Source organism: Oncorhynchus tshawytscha, linkage group LG09 (assembly GCF_018296145.1).
Source record: "Oncorhynchus tshawytscha isolate Ot180627B linkage group LG09, Otsh_v2.0, whole genome shotgun sequence".
NCBI classification, from domain to species: Eukaryota; Metazoa; Chordata; class Actinopteri; order Salmoniformes; family Salmonidae; genus Oncorhynchus; species Oncorhynchus tshawytscha.
Genome location: NC_056437.1, coordinates 65,167,671 through 65,179,428, shown reverse-complemented (window position 1 = coordinate 65,179,428; position 11,758 = coordinate 65,167,671). Strand labels below are relative to the sequence as shown.

At 40.5% G+C, this 11,758-nt stretch overlaps 1 long non-coding RNA gene across 1 annotated transcript; it reads left to right on the top strand.

Annotated features, from left to right (window-relative positions):
* The first annotated feature begins 1,043 nt into the window (after nt 1-1,043).
* Nucleotides 1,044-10,517, top strand: LOC121847189. Its single transcript, XR_006084138.1, has 4 exons — nt 1,044-1,653; nt 1,978-2,026; nt 8,646-8,928; nt 9,081-10,517. It is a non-coding gene; the product is annotated as an uncharacterized LOC121847189 (long non-coding RNA).
* The last annotated feature ends 1,241 nt before the right edge of the window (nt 10,518-11,758 follow it).

The window sequence follows — 11,758 nt, the reverse complement described above, 5'->3', positions numbered from 1 at the left end:
TTATTAAAAAGACTCCATTTACACTCCATTTTGACTCTCCTGCACCTGACTTCCCTGCCACCTATACACACGGCGCTGACAAGTATTTTGTTATGGGATCACTAGGTAATATTTGTAGGAGCGTTCTGTGCGAGCGGGGTAGGTTGACTCTGTGTGGGTAACCTTTCAAGTATGTTCTGATGTTCTGTGTGAACATCTGACCAATCCTGTGTGGGTGATCCTTAAAGTTATGTGTGAGTACCTAAAATTTTCTTACGTTTTATATGGATTCTGTGAATATTTGAAATTATGAAAAATTGTATGTGTGTAAAATCAATTACTAGAGATTTGATTAAGTAATGCCCAGAATATAATTAGATACAATTTAAACCACCCATTCGTAGATGTACATAGGTTTTGAGTTGGTATCTTTAATGGATAATTTGATAAAGATGAGGTTTTAAGCACTTTAAACTAGTCTACAAAATCTGGGAAATTGAGCTCTAGAAACTGCTTAGTGTGTCCGCTTTTGGTTATCTTACCCTAACGATGTAACTATAAAACGCTTATTGGATTATCTCCGTCTGGGTACAACATTTGAAATAAAACTGCCCTTAAGGTCTGAAAATGTTTTATTTTTTTCTTCCCAGTATGAGAGGAGTTGCGGGATTTATTGAATAAACTGTTTTCCATAAAGTTAGAGAATTCGAGGGAAACTAGACGTAATTCATAATGTCGTACAAAGCCTAAGGTTTTCCATCAAACTAATTATCATTGCGTGATGTAGTAAAGTAATTGTTTTTACTCATGTAATGAATTTCAATCTATTTTTTCAATCTACTTTTATTCCTAGGCCGTCATTGAAAATAAGAATTTGTTCTTAACTGACTTGCCGAGTAAAATAAAGGTAAAAAAAAAAAAAATTTAAAGGCGCAAGTCTATAAATGTAGATTTTATTCTTTGATTGCTAATCTATTCATTTGGCATGTGAGAATCATAGCCGAAGTAACGCTTGGACCTTTAAATTAGGTCTATTTTTCTGGGAATTGCCGATAGTGACGTGTCTTGATTTTACGAATACAGACAATTGTAAAGTGGGTTTATTTGCGGACAGTCTTAGTCATTCAAATAGCATTGGTGGTTCAGTGGTAGAATTCTTGCCTGCCACGCGGGAGGCTCGGGTTTGGTTCCCAGCCAATGCGCTTACTAAAATCAGAGTTTTTGATTGTAATTAAACTATTGTATGTTTTGCCTCGAAAGACACAGTCGCTAGTGTTTGGTGAAGATATAAACGGAACGTTTTAAATAGTTTGTTTGGTTCAAATTGAAAGACTAATTCATTCAACTTAAAATAATAGCGAAGCGAATTTTGATGCAAGACGATGTCTGTTGCCTAAAGGATCTGCTGGAATAATGTATTGAGAATTGAGTCGTATTTAAATTACTGTATCAATAGAGGAGACAGTTACCTAAATTAAAGAAATTGTAAATAGTAGCGGAGAGATAATGGCGATAGAGTGGTGCCCACCGAAATGTTTTTCATTCTTATAGATTGACTGGCACGTGATAATTTTGGCGCTGTGTGTGTTATTTTTAAAGTCTTGGACATCCCATAAGTGTGAAGAGGAAAGAGAAGAGAAAGTTGTAAAGTTTGGTTTTAATCTTACGATAGAGGTAAGAAAAAACCTTGAAATGAGAGGGGTTATATTTTTGCCCAATGGGAAAAAAAGAAATAGGATATGTTAAGCTGAAAGTGATTCAGGTGTGATTAAGGAAACATTGTGATAATGTATTCTGATGGTTATTGATTCTTGGTTTGATTGTTTAGGTAACACCAGTGAATTTGAGCAAGAAAGTTCATGTAGTCTAACATTAATCTGTTTCCATTACGTGGAATAATGTCAGGTCATTAAAGTTGATTGCAGTTTGAGTAGTTTTTATTTTTACAGGGACAGTGCATCATTAATCACAGTTGTGTGTGTGTGTGTCTAATGGCAGGGTATTCCAGACATGGGAAGCTCTCACACTGAAAGCAGATTGACTTAAGGTACTTTTCTTTAAAGGAACTATACAGTAATTTCTTATGCTGTTTGCAATAAGGTTTGGGTTTATTATAGTTTGATTACCTCTATAGTCAAAACAATTAGCTAGTTTGAATTTGGTTATTTGAGCTTTTCCCCTGATACATAGACATCTGTCTCAGGGGCATCAGTTGTTTTCTTTGTTGTTTTTTTTGGAGATGCAAACATGAGTCTCTCGGCAAGTTTGTCATCTGAACCATTATAGTAGTGAGTTCTTGTGTAGTTTGTTGTTTGTTATTTGCATGAATTTATCACTGTATCATCTGCATACATTGGAACTTCAGACCCTGTACAGAAAGAAGGAAGATCATTAATGTACGAGCTGAACAGTATTGACCTTTGGGGAATGAAAACATTGTGGATATGAGTGGAAAAGTTCATTTTGATTTTTACGCTGATGAGACAGCACCAACTTTTGACAGAATTTAGATTTGTAAAATATCAGGATAGTTTTTACTAAATTTATATCAACAGGTTGAAATTATTTACATAGCTGATTAAAGGGGTTTGTTTATTTGTTTATTGTTTATTTTAGGTGTTGATTTAACTTAATGAAACATTGTATTATCTGATGTGTTTGAGTAGGATTCCTTCTTCCGGGACAGATGGAAGTTATCTAAAATATGTAGGTTGAAGGAGCCATGGGAGAACATGTTTACATTTTTATTAAATGCCTGGGATTAAATGACTGATTCCTTACGCTGAGAAATGTACTACATTTGCGACAGAGGAAAAAAAAACATTTAGATAGATACAATTATCCTGATATCATTACTAAGGGTAGCATGTTCACTTAAGCATACATGTACATTGATGTTGATTAAAACCTATTGTTTCAGTATGATATGTTAGATAACGGAATAACGACAGACACCAATGTCAAGTTCAATAGCCTTGTTTGTGCCTTGTACGAATGGCTACAACTGGAGTCCGGGGAACAGTCCGGCTAGTCGATTGCCTATCAACTAGACTCCGTAACATCATCCTTTTCAATAGAAAGTGCAAACATAAAGGCATAACATTAAATTCTTAACAGTCAGGTCATAACAATAGAAAAAGCATTACATTTTCTTTTTTACTTCAGTTGTCATCTTCCTTTTTTAATTTCAATTTAATTATTTAAGAACAAATATAGATTTTAATTAACCGAGGGCAAGTTAACAGTCCCTTGCTTACAGAGTAAGCCTGTCCGGTGGCTTGCACAGCCGACCCACCCGTGAGTAAGTATTGGCTCTGACAGGGGTAGGATTAGGGGCACGAGCTGGAGAGCTTGGTGAGGTAGAAGCATCACCTTCAGTTGGCCCATGTCTCAATTCTGCACCCCTTACCCTTAGGCCTGGACTGTGAGCCAGCTCATCTAGGTGAGTGTATGGCGTGTTCTGGTTTGTCTGCTCTGCTACGCGCAGATCCACCCGATTGCGACGATAGAGGGAGCCACCAACATCCACCAGGTAAGAACGTGGTGCAACTCTCTGCAGGCATGTGCCCAGCCTCAAGTCCTGTGTGGTCTCCCGGCAGCGGTTTCATCCTTATCGTTTCACCCACCTCCAGCTCTGGTAGGTCCCGAGCAGTCCGGTCGTAGAAGCACTTAGCGAGCTGCTTTCTGTGACGCAGTTTGTCCGTGACGCCAACCATGACGCAGGGCTCAAGTAGCTTGTTAGCTACGGGGATGGTAGTCTTCAGACGTCTGGACAGAAGGCGTTGTGCTGGGCTGCTGTCCATGTTTTCAGTGGGTGTGTTCCTCCACTGTAAGATCGCTTTCCATGGGTCGTTGCTGTCGCGCAAGGCCCTGCTTAACAGGTTTTTTGCAATCTTGACAGCTGATTCTGCCTTGCCATTTGCTTTTGGGTGTCTTTGAGAGGAGGTCACGTGGTCAAACTCCCATTCTGAGGCGAAACGCTTGAACTGTGCAGTGAATTGTGGGCCATTGTCCGTGATTACCTTGTCAGGCTGACCTTGCCTTGCAAACTGCGCCTTGCAGCGCTTTATGACCGTCTCTGCAGACAAGTCAGGGAGCAGTTCAATTTCCCAAAAGTCAGAGTAGTGATCAACGATGAGAAGATATTCAGCCACAGACAAAAGGACTAAGTCCATGCTGACGATTTGCCAGGCCCTTGTGGGCAGTTCGTGTGACATCATGGTTTCCTTTTGCTGTTCATGAGCGTACTCGTTGCATGTGGTACAGTTGCTGACAAAGTCTTTAATTTCTGCTTGCATGTTTGGCCAGTATAATGTTTTACGAGCCTGGCGGTAGCATGCATCACCTCCAACGTGACTGGAGTGTATGCGGGTAAGCATCTCTGGACGTAGTGATTGGGGAATAATGACCTTCTGACCTCTGAACAAGACGCCATTTTGCATGCTGATCTCATCTCGAAAGGTCCAGTATTCTCTCACTGTGAAAGGTGTCTCCTCTTTCAGGTATGGCCAACCTGCGAGAGCCATGGACTTCAGTGACTGTAGGCGTTCGTCCTTGTCAGTGTGTTGCCTTATCTGGGCTAGGCGGTGATCTGTGACGTTTAAGTAGTCTGCCTGATTGATCTGTTGAACATCTTGTTGTTCCTGCTGTAGCGAACAGATGGCCTGCCGCTGATAGACAGTGCCTCTGCCTGTACATTGTGTTGCCCTGCTCAGTGTGTCGCTGATGTACATCTCTGGTCCTGGCTTGTAAATTACCTTCAGGCTGTAGTTTTGCAGAGTCAGGAGCATGCTTTGAAGCCTCTTGGGCGCGTTGAGGAGAGGTTTACTGAATATGGCAATGAGTGGTTTGTGGTCAGTTTCAGCGATGACCAGGTCTCGCCCATATAAGTAGTGATGGTATCGCTGGCAGGAGAAGACGATGCTGAGGCACTCTTTCTCAATTTGTGCATAGTTTTGTTCGGTGGGGGTGAGCGCTCTCGAGGCAAACGCAACGGGCTGGCCTTCCTGCATAAGGCAGCATCCAAGTCCCCTTTGGCTGGAGTCGCTCTGGATTGTGACAGGCTTCATGACGTCGTAGTAGCGCAACACTGGCATGGATGAAGCCAGAGATTTCATCTCCTGCACTGCGGCCTCGTGCTTGGGTAGCCAGTGCCATGGTGTGTCTTTGTCCAGCAACCGGCGCAGAGGCTCACAGACTGCTGATAGGTGTGGCATGAACTTTGCAAGATAGTTTGCAAAGCCGATGAGACGCTGTACTCCTTTTGCATCAGACGGGTTTGGCATGTCGAGGATCGCTCTGACCTTGTCTGGGTCCAGCTTCAGGCCTTTTGCCGAGAGAATGTGGCCATGGAAGTGGCTTGAACCTTGAACTGCAGCTTCTTCAGGCCAAGGCGACGCTTAACTGATCGGCAGCGCTCCATCAGTGCCAGGAGCTTCATCGTGGTCGCGTACTGCTTCTTCGTCTGTGTCACCACAGCCTACGATCAGGACATCATCTGCGATGGGTTCAATGCCCTTGAGCCCAGCCAGTAACTCGTGCTGCTTACGTTGATATATCTCAGGCGCCACCGAGACACCAAACGGGAGCTTGAGCCAGCGTTTCTGACCCCAGGGGGTCCAGAAGGTAGTCATGAGGCTGCTTTCTTCATCCAGCTTGCATTGAAGGAATGCATCTCGGGCATCCACCAAGGTGAAAATCCTGGCCTTGGGAAGCTTATAGAGGACATCCTCTAGTGTCGGCATGATGTAGTGGGATCGTTTCAGTGCTTGGTTCAGATGCAGACCCTCAGCTTCTCTGGTTTTTTCACTATGACCATATTGCTGATCCAGTCAGTTGGTTCAGTCACAGATGTCATGTGGCCATCGGCCTCATACCTGTCCAGCTGGGCCTTCACAGCCACTTTCATTGCAATGGGCACATTGCGAGGAGCACACTGGACTGGAGTGATGCTCTCATCCACTTCAAAGTGTACCTCCCCAGGCACAGATTCAACGGGCATGTTGAATACATCGTCATATCTGCTGAGTAGTTGTTCTTTGGACAGGGGTCCATGCTGGACATGATCCACAATGTGCAGGTCATTTGATACAGTGAACTGCATCAGTCCCAGGCGTTCGCATGTAGAGCCTGAGAGGAGAGGATGTTGACTGGTTTTTACAATCTCAAACTCCAGCTTGTGTTTGCGTCCCCGAATAACACATTCGGTCTCAAAGGTGCCCATAGAGCTCATTAGCTCTCCTGAGTAGAGCTTTAGTCTAGTATCGCTGGGCAATAGATGTGTGTCAGGTGCCAGATTGATTTTGTCTTTGTAGCTCATTACGTTGCATGTAGCACCAGAATCCAGTTGACATTGTTGTTTCTTGTTGTGTAATCGTAGTGTCACAAACCATTTCTTCCCTCTTGAGTGTACAGCCCCAATGGATTCATGCATGTAAATGTCACTTTCACTTTTCAGCTCTGAACATTGAGTGACATCATCAACACAGTGAATCTTGCCCTCACTCGCCCTTTTGCTTTTGAGACACTTTTGCAAAATGATTATTAGTTCCACAAGCTCTGCATGGTTTTCCGTAGGCAGGGCAGTGCTCTTTGCCACGTGTGTGTGTGTGTGTATTCCCACAGTATTTACATGCTACGAGGCTCTCTGTGGTCACCGTTCGTGGTGAATTGCTCTGCCTCGATTGGTTTAGTCTGAATGTCTGCCTAGCAACAGCGTGAACGGTATCAACGTCGGAGCGTGGGGTTTCGATTTCCATTGCTCTCATTCTCATGTCAGTGACTTCAGCAGTGCGGCACATTTCAATGGCAGTTACTAATGTTAAGTCTCTCTGTAGACGCCGTCGTGTATCCTCATTTGCAATTCCCAGCACTATTTTGTCACGAATCAATTAATCTTTCAATCCCCCGTATTCACAAGTGGCGGATTTCTCTCTCAAACGGGTTACAAAGTTGTGTACTGACTCACCCTCTTCCTGTTTACAGCTTCCGAAAACGAACCGCTCATAAATTACGTTTCTGGCGGGTTTGAAGTAATTCTCCAATGCATCCAATATAGCCTTTGCATCACACTGTTGACGTGCTGTGAGGGTGAGATTGTGCCGGTAGATATGCCTGCATTCGCTGCCCATTAAACTCCTCAGAGTTGCCGCTTGTACCTCGTTGGGATTCTCATGTAGACCGGTCGCCAGCGCATAGTCCTCGAATTCATCCCTGAAGTTGTCCCAATTAGTATTCCAGTCCCCTGTGAGAATCATGGGATTTGGTGGCGGAATGTTCGCTGCCATAGCAATGGAATATAAGATTTCTTTGCCTTCAGTCATCGACGTAGGTAGTGATGCTAGCTAGCCAGCTAACAACGAGTTGATCAGTGTTGTGAGTAGGAAACGGTGTGTGTTCGCATATGGAACGTAACTGCGCCTATACTGTACTTAGCTACAAAAATAACAAACGTGTGTTTTCCGAGCCACTTCTGATACCATGTTTCAGTATGATATGTTAGATAAAGGAATAACGACAGACGCCAATGTCAAGTTCAATAGCCTTGTTTGTGCCTTGTACGAATGGCTACAACTGGAGTCCGGGGAACAGTCCGGCTAGTTGATTGCCTATCAACTAGACTCCGTAACACCTATGATTAATGATTTGCAGTACAGTGGAATTATCATTAGGTTTGGTTTATAGTTCACTTTTGAGTTTCTGAATCGATGTAGTATAATGAATACTAACAAAGTGTTTTGTGTTTTTTTTCTGGGAAAATAGGTGTTTCATTGTCTCTCTTTGAAATGTTTCCTGGGACTATAATCTTGGGGAGAGTGAGTGAGATTGAGGCCATAAACTACCAAATTGAAAAGGGCCTGGAAGTTTTTGTTTTTTCATTAAGTTTTGCAAATACACACACATAAAACATTTGTTATGACTATTTGTTTGTTTGATTAGTTTTTTTATTTCCTTTGGGTTTGGTGAGTTTTTCATTTGTTTTAGATCAAAGGTATCTTAAAGGAGCAGGCACGCACATGGAAATTATAATAATAATGAGTTTTCTGAGTTTTGATTAAACACGTTCATTATTTTGATAAAGGAATGTTCTGAGAAACTGGGATAAACAAGTAGGAAATATTTGACTATTTTTGTAATTTGTCTAATATAGTAATAGGCTTCTTTGAAGGGTTTTGTATGACCTATGACCTTTATCATGACCTTCCATTGTGGCTTGATCGCCCTCATTGGAAAGCAATTTGGATAATGAATTTATGGTAATTTGTAATACTGATTTCAAGATAATTTGTGTAATTGATAAATATGTTTCAGCTTATAGTTCTTAGCCATATTTGTAATTTGGACCAATGTGAAGAAGGAGAGGGAATTTCTTTTAACTAAGGGTATGCTGCTTTAATTATATTTTCCTATGACCATATGGGTTAAATCATTTTTCTTTGTGGAGTTTTTTCAGTTTAGTGATTTTAATTTGATTAGGTTATTTGAAATTTTATTTTATCTTTTGTACCAGTAGTGGTTTTGTTTTTTACATTACTCTCATGGAGAGATATGTGTAAAAAAATGGGGGAGGATGCAGTTTTTTGTAGGTTTTGAATTGAAGTTTATACACCTTGAGTGATATGTGAAGGAGTGTAATTGTATTGTTTGTTTTTTGTTCTATTCCCAAGGGGATATAGGTCTAACTTCCTGATCCTTGGCTCTACGATGGAGTTGACAGTGTGATGGGGAGTATAAGCCAATTTGAAAGAATAGTTTCAATAGAATGTGTGGATATTCTCTTTGAAATATGTTTAGATATGTGTATTAAGAATAATTGGTAAAAGTAATAATTTATCATGTAGTTAATGAACTGAACTAAACTGTTGTTCTTTCGAGGTTATCATGAAAAGTGACATCAGACGGTATCTTAATGCATGGAAGAGATATTTGGACCGAAGAGGGGGTTTTGAGGTACACACACATAACTGGCTGAAGAAGAATGACAAAGGCGTTGAATAAGGCCCTTCCGAACCACTTCTACCGAGAGAAAGGAACCAAGCCAGAAATCGGTGTACAGTATCCGATCTAAGCTATCAACTGCTTTTCTCTTATGTTTCTCTCAGGAGTGTGAGAGGAGTCCACGTAGAGTGAGCATGGAGAGAGATCTGTTCTAAACTTTTCTTATGTTGCGGGAATACTGGTTGATGAATGGACAAGACATAATGAGTGGTAAAGATGAGACATTGAAATTGAAACATTATCATGGGCCATCCACTTTGAACTGTAAAGTTATCTGAAGAAGAAGGAAAAGGACGCCAGAAGAATCAGTGCCTGAGGGAGTGGGTTGGTCAACTGTGCCAATAAAATTGTTTTAGACTTTTGTGGTATCAGGTTGATTGTAGAGGTTTACGCCATGTAAAATTATAGTCATTTAGATTAAGAATGCACTGAGATACTGATCTGTATTATAATTGTGATTTAAAAAGTTAATAGTAGAATTATGGGATAATTATTGAATGTTAATATGAATGTAATTCTGCTAAAATTGATGTGTGTTAAATTGAGTTTTTTACTTTGAGTGATAAGACCAATTTGAATCACTGAGGAATGTCATTCTAAATTTTGGTTGGATAAATAGTTGGGTTGTTAATTATGATTTGGAATATGAATGATTTCCCTGACCTATTCCTGACCACATCTCTGAGCATGAGGGATGACTGTCCTATATGTTGTGATGAGGCCTGTGTTTAGACACTGGTTCTCATGTAACTTAGGAAGCATTTTTATGTTTTTGTTTTTATTTTTCTCAACAATGGAATAGTCTGTGTGATTAAACCTGTGCAAGTTTGTCTTGTAGAATAAAGGTTGTAAACTTAGTTTCAGAAGGGAGAAAGCTTATATATAAGCTAGGGATTTTGACATTGAAGGGATTTTATTTGTTATTTTATTTTAAATATTGAGTATGTAGTTAGTAATGTTCTGATTCTCCAAAAGGGACAATGTCCCTTGAGAGGGTAATGTCGTGGCTGAATCAGAATTAGTTAGCTAACATTGATAAATAAGATGTTTTATTTACCTAATAATGCTTATGTGAGATTAGTCATTAGGATGTTTTCTTTTGGATAATACTGTTGGCAGCTGCATTTTCCCCTCTTCTCCAGGGCTTAGTCATTAGGGGCCCAGAGAGGGGAGAGGTCAGGCTTGTCTTCATATGTCAATATAGCTGTTAAACCATGTGATGCTATGAAGAATATCAGAAGGGGAGGAGGACAGAATGGAGGCTTGTCATCTTATGGGAATGTGTCTGTAACTATTGTATGTCCCCTCTGAGGTTGCCCTTATCTTGATTTAGTATATCACCTAAGAGGCTCACTGTCTTTTCTGATCTTGTCCAGGAGGGGTTGTATTTGAGATGGAAGTATCTAGAATTTACCATTGATATATGTCATTGGATGAGGTAATGGTTTGGTACTATGTTGTACCAAGAACGAGATTAGAACTTCGTTTAAGAGACCAAACTGAACGATAATTTATAGTTAATGCTGTCTGGCTATGGGATACTCCTCAAGTAAAGTCTTCCTTTGTAATGTTCCTAAGATCTGTTATTTGTCATGGGAGTTGAGAGGGGTGTGTCTTGGCTATAAATGATACTAAGAATTGTTTTGTAAGCACTCTCAGAGAAATCATTTATAGACACTGAATTGATCTGAGAGTCACAGGGCTATGGTGAAGCTCATATATAATTAAAGATGGACTTTATAATATACTCTAACTTGTGTGTGGTTTGCTCTCTCAATGTTTAGTAATACAGGAAATTACCACGACAATATCGCAAAAAAAAACGCATAATAGCACAATTGGTTAGGAGACCGTAAAACGGTGGCCATCTCCTCCAGCGCCATTACCCCATGGGGAGGGGGGTCACACTCAGACATTCAGAGAGGAGGCATATTATTGTGGCCCTGGTGGCACAAAATCATCTGTCTGACTGCACGGACATGCTTGGGAATATGGTCACAATGGGGGTCCAGCGTGTGTGTTTCAGGGGAAGGAGGTATATCTGATCTCCATCATCCTGGACATGACAAATTTGCCCATTTTTGCAGGCCTTCTCATACAGCTGCAACTGGATATGCATTTGTAAATAAAGACCTTTCTTGAGTTGGGCTCTGGGATGGTGTAACTGTTGAGAATCTGTATTACAACTGGCCGTAATTGGGAGTCCCATAGGGCGTTGCACAATTGGGAGTTGCACAAAGGTTTTCCTCTGAGTAAGGCTCAGAGGAAAAACAAAACAAATGTAGTGACTTATTCAAGAAAGATCCAGTGTAATATATTATAAAAATAAAGTGAACTGGATAGAATATGTGGTAAAATGCATCAAATTATTTTTCAATCTTTAACATAGAAATGCTACCAACATTTTTTTTTACTGAAACTTGTTACAAATGATGGAGTCACTCATGATTCACCAAACTATATTTTGAAAGAGGAAGTCAAGTACTTTAAGAATATGTTTTCATTTCAGTCTCCTCCATCTCCACTAACCGAAGATAATTGTATGCATATTTTTTTACTATTAATCATGTAAAATTAACCTCTGTACAAAAATACTAATGTGGAAGGCCAAATTACAGAGGAACTTCTTGATGCAATTAAGCCTTTAAGTCTGGGAAAACTCCAGGGCTAGATAGCATACCAGTGGAAGTATACCAAACTTTTTTTATAAACTCAGAGGATCATTATTAGAACGTTTTCACCACTCCTATATAAATGGTAGATTATCGGACACTCAACAAGA